Genomic DNA, 7,500 nt, shown 5'->3' with positions numbered 1-7,500 from the left:
TTACCCTAACCCTAACCACAACCCCAACCCCTAACCCCTAACCCCTAACCCCTAACCCTTATCCTAACCCTCTAAACCTACCCCTAACCTATCCCTAACCCTAACCCTCTAAGCCTAACCCTAACCCTCTAAGCCTATCAATAACCCCCAACCCCAACCCTCACCCGAAACCCTAACTCTAGCCCCAGCCCTAGCCCCTAACCCTAGTTCCCGAGAACTACATCTCCCGGTATGCTCTGGGCATTCAACATGGCCTCCCGGAAGTCCCGAATCCGAAAACTACATTTCCCGGTATACTCTGGGTACGCAACATGGCCTCCCGGAAGTCTGGAGTACAAGAACTACATCTCCCGGCATGCTCTGGGCACACAACATGGTCTCCCAGTGCCGGAAAACTACACCTACCAGCATTCCCCGCACAGCCAGCATGGCCAATCACAGGCCGAGTGCTCGAGAACTGCATTTACCAGCACTCACTGGAACCCTCACCGCCCTTACAAAAAAAGCCTCAAGCCCTAACATCCAAAAAACCTCGAAACCCCTACAGACCTAACCCAAACTATTTACCACAGATGTAGCAGTTGTTGTGTTGTAGGTCTGTCTCACTGTTCCTCTAAGCATGCCCTCTTTGTCTTTTAGAGGTGTTGTAGCTGTTTGAAGAGGGTAGATTGAAGCATCTGCCTCGGGGGCTGGTAAGCGGCAGAGGTAAGGGAGCAGATGAGAGTAACTTACCTAGTTGTGCTGTGTCTTTGGATGCTGCATCGGCCTATGCGTTTCTTTTTCTTTCACAGGTGTCTCGCACAGGCTCAAAGGAGCAAACTGCACTCTGAAGAGCTGTGTAAGAAGAGGGGCTGGTCATGAGCTGGGTTGGAGCAGAACGACCAAGTAGCACAAGGTGACTATGAAAGGTGTCCGTCTTGCTTTGCAGGTGCCGTGGCAGGCTCTCCACAGAAGTGGATAAGGATATGAGATAAGGCCAGAGAGCGACAAGGAGCGGCACGTGCAGGGATGGTTTTGAAGCGCTGCGGTGGCTTACTCTTCTGTTCATCAGGTGCCACAGGCAAGGTGGGTTGTAACATCAGTCGTTATATTTGCATGAAAGCAGTTCACTTGAACGCCACAGTGCATCTGAGTAGGGTGTTCTAGCAGAACAAGCTTGTCTGGCACAGCGGTGCCTGATGGCAGTGTGTTTCCTCAGGTGAAGAGGTGCCTGAAGCCCCATCCTATCTAGCCTGCACACAATTATCTGAGAATGAAAGCTGCTTTCCAGTAATTCAGAAAGCCAAGTTACGTCTCAGCCTTGAGCATCTCGGGCTTTTGGGCCTGTCTGTAACATTTGGCACCAGCACTAATACTTTTTTTGGCATATGTTTAGCGTTTGGGGCCTGTGTCTGGGATTTGGGCCCTGTCTCGAACCACTGGGGCTTTGTCCTGGGTTTTGGAGCCTGCCTCTAGAGTTCAGGGCCTGTGATTAGGCTTTTGGGGTCTGTGTCTGGGGGCCGGTATCTGGGGGCAAGGGGGGAGCTGCTTGTAGACCCTAGGGGCCAGCATTGAGGGGGTTGGGAGCTGACTCTACACCTTTGGGGCCTGCTTCTGGGGGCGGGAGGGGGTTGAGACCTGCATCTGGGGGAGGGGTGGGAGCTCTTTGTATTCCTTTGGAGCCTGTGTCGGGGGGGTGGGGGAGGGACGGGAGGGTTGGTTGGGAGGTGCTTGTACACTGTTGGAGCCTGGGTTGAGGGAGGAGGTTTGGAGCTGCTTCTACACCTTTGGGCCTGGCATCGGGGGTAGGGGGTTGGGTGCTGGTTGTAGGGGCCTGTGTTTGGGGGGGGGGCTTGGGACCTGCGTCTGGGGGAGGGGTGGGAGCTGCTTGTACACCTTTGGGGCCTGCATGTGTGGGGGGTCAGGGCCTGTGTCTAGCGGTCTGGGAACTGCTTGTACAATGTAGGAATCTGTTTCTGCAGGGTGGCTGGGAGCTGTTTGTACAACTTTGGGGCCAGCATCTGGGGGTGGCTGGGAGCTGCCTGTACACTGTAGGGGCCTGTGTTTAGGGGGGCTTGGAGGCCTCCCTCGGGGGGGGGGGAAGGTTGGGAGCTGCTTGTATAGGGCCTGCCTGGCAGGGGTTGGGAGCTGCTTGTAGAATTTGGGTCGCTGTGTCTGGGGGGGGGGTTGGGGCCTGTGTCTCAGGGGTGTTGGGAACTGGTTGTACACCTTTGGGTCCTGTCTCAGGGGGGGAGCTACTTGTACACTTTTGGGGTCTGTATTTGAGGGGGGTTGGGAGCTGCTTGTGCACTTTTGGACCTATGTTTAGGGGGGTTGGGAGGCTGCTCATGCATTCTAGGTTCCTCCCTTTTGAGAAGGGTTGGGGTCTGCATCTGTGGGTGGTTGGGAGCTGCTTGTACACTATAGGGGCCATGGTCTTGGAGGGGGGTCTGGGCTGTTTATACACCTTTGTGGCCTGTGTTTGGGGGGGGGGGGTGGGCCTGTGCCTGGGGGAGTTGGGAGGTGCTTGTTCACTCTAGGAGCCTCCATTTGGGGGTCTTTGGGGCCTCCCTTTGAGGGGGAGGGAGTTGGGAGTTGGTTGTACACCTCCGCATCCCATGTCTTGGGGGGGGTGGGGGGAGTGGGACCGGTCTCTGAAGGGGCGGGTTGTGAGCTGCTTGTACACCTGTGTCGGGGGGAGGGTAGGGGGGATGGCGGGGGTCGGGCCCGGGTCTTGGGCCAGTGTCTGGGTGGAGTCCAGTTCTTGGGAGGGGGTGGTGGGGTAGGAGCTGCTTGTGGGCAGTTGGGGTCTGCATCTGGGTGTGGTTGGTGCCTGCTTCTGTTGGCAGTTTGGGGCCTGCTTGTAGACTTGTGCAGCCTGGGTTTGGGGGCTTTTCTGTAACGTTTGGGGTCTGCATTTTTGCTTTGGGATGCATCTTGAGCTTTTGAGGCCTAGCAGTAGCATTTGGGGCCTGCATCTGGGGCTTTTCTGTAGCATTTTGGTTGCGTATTTGTGATTTGGGGCCTGTATCCAGGGTTTTGCCTTTTTTGTAGTTTCCATCTTTGTGTGTGTGTGTTTCGTTGTTGGTTGTCTGGGGTTAGGGGCAGGTTGGGGTTTGGATTAAGGTCAGTGTCATTAGCGTTAGGGGGTTGATAATAAGGGTTAGGGTTGTGGTTAGAGTTGTTAGGTTTAAGGGGAATAAGGACTTCAGGGTAAGGGGATCAAGGTTGTGGGAATAAAAATGTTGTTTTTGCGCAGTTACATCCTGTAGAGGGAAGGAAGGTGGTATTGAGGTACGCTTGCAGTGATAAGACAGCTTAACAGTGTGAAATGAGTTCATCTGATTCGTGTCAATATGGAACAATGCTAGGGCCGCATGATATGATGAAAAGTCTGAGAAAACCAGAGTGGTTAATGTATATAGTTCTTGTATCTTGCAAAGGAATGGTCCAGCAATTCGGGTCAATAGGGGATAAGAGAACAAAGGGGTTTCAGAATAACTGCTAACTATTACAACTGTTGCATGGGACACTATGCAAGTGTCTGCCATCCAGCCAAGATGGACAAAGGAGAAGGACAAGAGAAAAGCCTGGGAGGAAGACTACGAGCCTTCAGTACGAGCGGCCCCCAGAGGGACCACCGGAGACTGATAACGCCTGCACCAGTGGGAGGGTTTGGATTCTGGGAACTAATTAGAATAACCCTGCCTTTTGTAGAAGTAGTAATGAATATGTATTAGCCTAGCAGCATAAAAACCAGCCGCCTGATGTAACTTGTGTGCGTCTTGGTGGAGCAGAGACTCCTGGCGCACCCAGCGCTGCTTGCTTACCTCTATTCAATTAATAAATTGTAAATTTCAATTGCAATCCTATTTGGGACCCAGTCATTTATTACAAGCGGGCGCTCGTCCGGGAGGGCTTTGGTTCCTGATTTCTGGTTTGATCTAGGAGAGGCACCCCCACCATTTGGTGGCTGCTGTTTGAGTCAGGTCGGAACTAATGGCATCTTGAACCTGAATAAAGGTAAGCAAAGTTTCTGATTCTTTTTTTCAGCTCCCTTGCCAGCTGCAGCACTATATTTTGCCCGTAACTGTGTGTGTGAAGATCCGAACGAAGATGACGGAGTCGTAAGCATTTAAAGCGTATACCGTTCGGTTGGGTGGGGTTCGGTTGCCTGTGTGTGTAAGAGTGTGACTGAGATGGAACTTAGTTCCGAAGCGATTGTGGAAGTCTTCTAACCGCGGTTCCAATCTCCCGCGAGGGACTTGGCCGGTGAAGGACCGAAGGGATTCCTATAGGATTTGTGGGTGTGTGATAGGTCCTCGACCCCCTGCAAGACACTCTTACTAAGGTAACCAAGGGCTGTGGGAATTGCCAGAGTAAAATTCCTAGATGGGTCAGACAAAATCGAAGACCAGAGACCGGAAGAAAGGGAGCAAATTACCAGTCATACCACCAGAAAGTCCATTAGGAATAACGATTCGAAATTGGAATGATAGGGACCCCAGAAAAGGAAAAAGTAAATTAAAAATGGTCCAGTATTGTGTGACAGAATGGCCAAAGGAGCCTTTAAGACTACATGTCTTTTGGCCTGTTTTTGGATCCTTCAAAGACTGGATTTGCCAGGCCTTAAATATCCATGTTAATTCAAAGGAACCTTTTAGCCAGGAAGAAAGTGATTATGCAGGATTATGGATCAGGAGGACTTCACGTCCTTTTCTAGCCTCAATATTTACACTAAAAGCAGGTAAGAAATTTGAAGAACAAGAAGAACATGAAAAAGAAAAAGAAGATAAACGTGAGCCGTTGGATAAGCTACCACCTCCATATCCTAACAATCCACTCCCGGCGGCTCCCCCTCCGGTGGCTGTGGTATCGCCACCAGTACCACCGTTGCCCCAGCTTCCACCACCAACAGCACCAGAATTAGACCGACCTCCGGCCGCATGCAGGAGAAGTAGGACGGACGTATCTGAGAGGGCTTCTCTATATCCCTTAAGGGAGGTAACTGGTGTATAACTGGTGCGCGTCTTGGTGGAGCAGAGACTCCCAGCGTACCCAGCACTGTTTGCTTACCTCTATTCATTCAGTGAATTGTAAACTTTGATTGTAATCCTATTTGGGACTTTTATTTATTATAACAGACAACCTTGTAAAACGCAGACAACCAGAATCCTTACAGCAATTAGGTAGAAATCACGGCGTAAGAAACATTACCACCTCAAAGAGTAAAAACCTCAAAAGAAATGTGACTTGTAACAGGCCAGCAGCTGTGTATTTTCTGTGAAGCACCAGCTAGATTATGAACCTTGAATAGCACAGTTAAAGGGGAAACAGGGGAGGGTCCCGGTCCTCGGCAGAAAAAAAAAGTGTATAAACTGTGTATGGAATTAGTAGGCACCCTCCTGCTTGTGGGACACCCGCCATTGTAATCTTGAATAATAATGCTACTGTACTGAGATCCTCGACTCAGCCTATGCTATTTGCTACAGATTGATTCAGGGTTTTAAGGTTTCAGGGATTGGGCACTAGGGTTGGGTTTCAGGGTAAGGGGTTTCAGGGTTTATGTTTAGGATTTTAAGGTTTTTAGGGTTGGAGTTTTAACGGTTAGGGTTTTAAGGATTTGGGGGTTAGGGTTTTAAGGGTTTCAGGGTTAGCGTGTTAGGGTATTAGAGTTTTTTGGGTTGTAGTGTTGATATGTTTTTTAGGGTTAGAGTCTTAAGGTTTTATTTTTGGTCAGTTATTTACGGTTAGGGTTTTAAGATCTTTTTTTTTTTTTTTTTTTTCAGGTTAGGTTCTCCAGGTCCAGGGTTTTGAGTATCCTAATTTTGGGGGTTTGGATTTTGAGCATCTTAATTTTGGGGGTTAGGCTTTTGTGTGCCCTAATTTTTTGGGATAGGCTTTCAAGCATCCTAAGTAGTTGGGTTAGGGTTTTGAGCATCTTAATGTTTCCAGGATAGGGTTTGGAGCATCCTAAGTTTTCGGGAAAGGGTTTTGAGCATCTTTATGTTTCCAGGATAGGGTTTTGAGCGTCCTAAGTTTTCGGGAAAGGGTTTGGAGAGTCCTAAGTTTTTGGAATAGGGTTTGGAGAGTCCTAAGTTTTCTGGATAGAGTTTGGAGCATCCTAATGTTTTCGGGATAGGGTTTTGAGCGTCCAAAGTGTTATAAGTTGCCCCCTTAATTAATTTTCAGAGAGCATTGTATTAATCATAGAAAGGAATTTATTGAGTGAGCAAACATCAAGCAAAACAGCACTGGGCGGCCGGGGAGTCTCAGCTCCGCCAACGGCACGCACCTCACCCCCGCCAAGGTCCCTTTTTATTTATATTTTGCTAATTCCGGGATTACGCAGCACATCCTGGTATATTCTGCAACTGCGCGCACTGTTGCTAGGGGGTCGTCTCTGTCCCTCTGGTGGTCGTGACGATGAAGGCCGAAGTCTTCCTCGGCGTTGTGGTTCAACTTCTTTTATTATTTGGTCATGTTGGCCCAGCGTTAGACAGGAAGGCATGTATGTCGATACACTACTTTAGCAACTTATCAGGAGATGGTTACATGAGCTTTGCAACAGTGTCTTTGAACAAAAGAGGCAACTGAGATGCAGAAGGAGAATGGGTTGGGGGGGTCTATTTTTTGTTACGTTAAGCAAAAGAATTTTCATAGTGTCTAGGCAAGCATGATGCAGCTCCTTACTTCAGCAGGGAGCTTTTGCAACTCCCGCTCCTCAAACAGAACTCCTTGTTTTTATAATACAAAAGACAATGAACAAACATTTATGGTGTATTACCCTAAGTTTTTCGGTTAGGGTTTTTTGCGTCTTAATGTTTTGGGGTTAGGGTTTGGAGCGCCCTAAGTTTTTGGGCTAGGGCTTTGAGCATTCCTAACGTTTTGGGTTGGGTTTGGGTTTTGAGCATCCGAAGATTTTGGGTTGGGAGTTTTAGGCATAGGTCTTCAGGGGTTTAGTGTGGTAAATAGTTTGGGTTAGGTCTGTAGGGGTTTCGAGGTTTTTTGGATGTTAGGGCTTGAGGCTTTTTTTGTAAGGGCGGTGAGGGTTCCAGTGAGTGCTGGTAAATGCAGTTCTCGAGCACTCGGCCTGTGATTGGCCATGCTGGCTGTGCGGGGAATGCTGGTAGGTGTAGTTTTCCGGCACTGGGAGGCCATGTTGTGTGCCCAGAGCATGCCGGGAGATGTAGTTCTTGTACTCCAGACTTCCGGGAGGCCATGTTGCGTACCCAGAGTATACCGGGAAATGTAGTTTTCGGATTCGGGACTTCCGGGAGGCCATGTTGAATGCCCAGAGCATACCGGGAGATGTAGTTCTCGGGAACTAGGGTTAGGGGCTAGGGCTGGGGCTAGAGTTAGGGTTTCGGGTGAGGGTTGGGGTTGGGGGTTATTATTAGGCTTAGAGGGTTAGGGTTAGGCTTAGAGGGTTATGGTTAGGGATAGGTTAGGGGTAGGTTTAGAGGGTTAGGGTTAGGGTTAGGGGTTAGGGTTAGGGTTAGGGTTAGGGGTTAGGGTTAT

General features: G+C 49.7%; 1 long non-coding RNA gene across 1 annotated transcript in view; it reads left to right on the top strand.

Moving 5' to 3' along the window:
• Window positions 1-496: 496 nt before the first annotated feature.
• The window catches only part of LOC311428397, a 24,864-nt gene continuing 17,860 nt past the window's right edge, over window positions 497-7,500 (top strand). Inside the window, exons 1-4 of the long non-coding RNA XR_014687702.1 lie at window positions 497-692; window positions 792-838; window positions 929-1,065; window positions 4,033-4,106. This is a non-coding gene — a long non-coding RNA (uncharacterized lncRNA). The remainder of the gene's footprint in view (window positions 693-791; window positions 839-928; window positions 1,066-4,032; window positions 4,107-7,500) is intronic.

Source organism: Aythya ferina (genome assembly GCF_964211825.1).
Source record: "Aythya ferina genome assembly, contig: HAP1_SCAFFOLD_70, whole genome shotgun sequence".
NCBI lineage: Eukaryota > Metazoa > Chordata > Aves > Anseriformes > Anatidae > Aythya > Aythya ferina.
The sequence above is the reverse complement of the archived record's forward strand: the minus strand, read 5'-3'. Positions and strand labels throughout refer to the sequence as shown.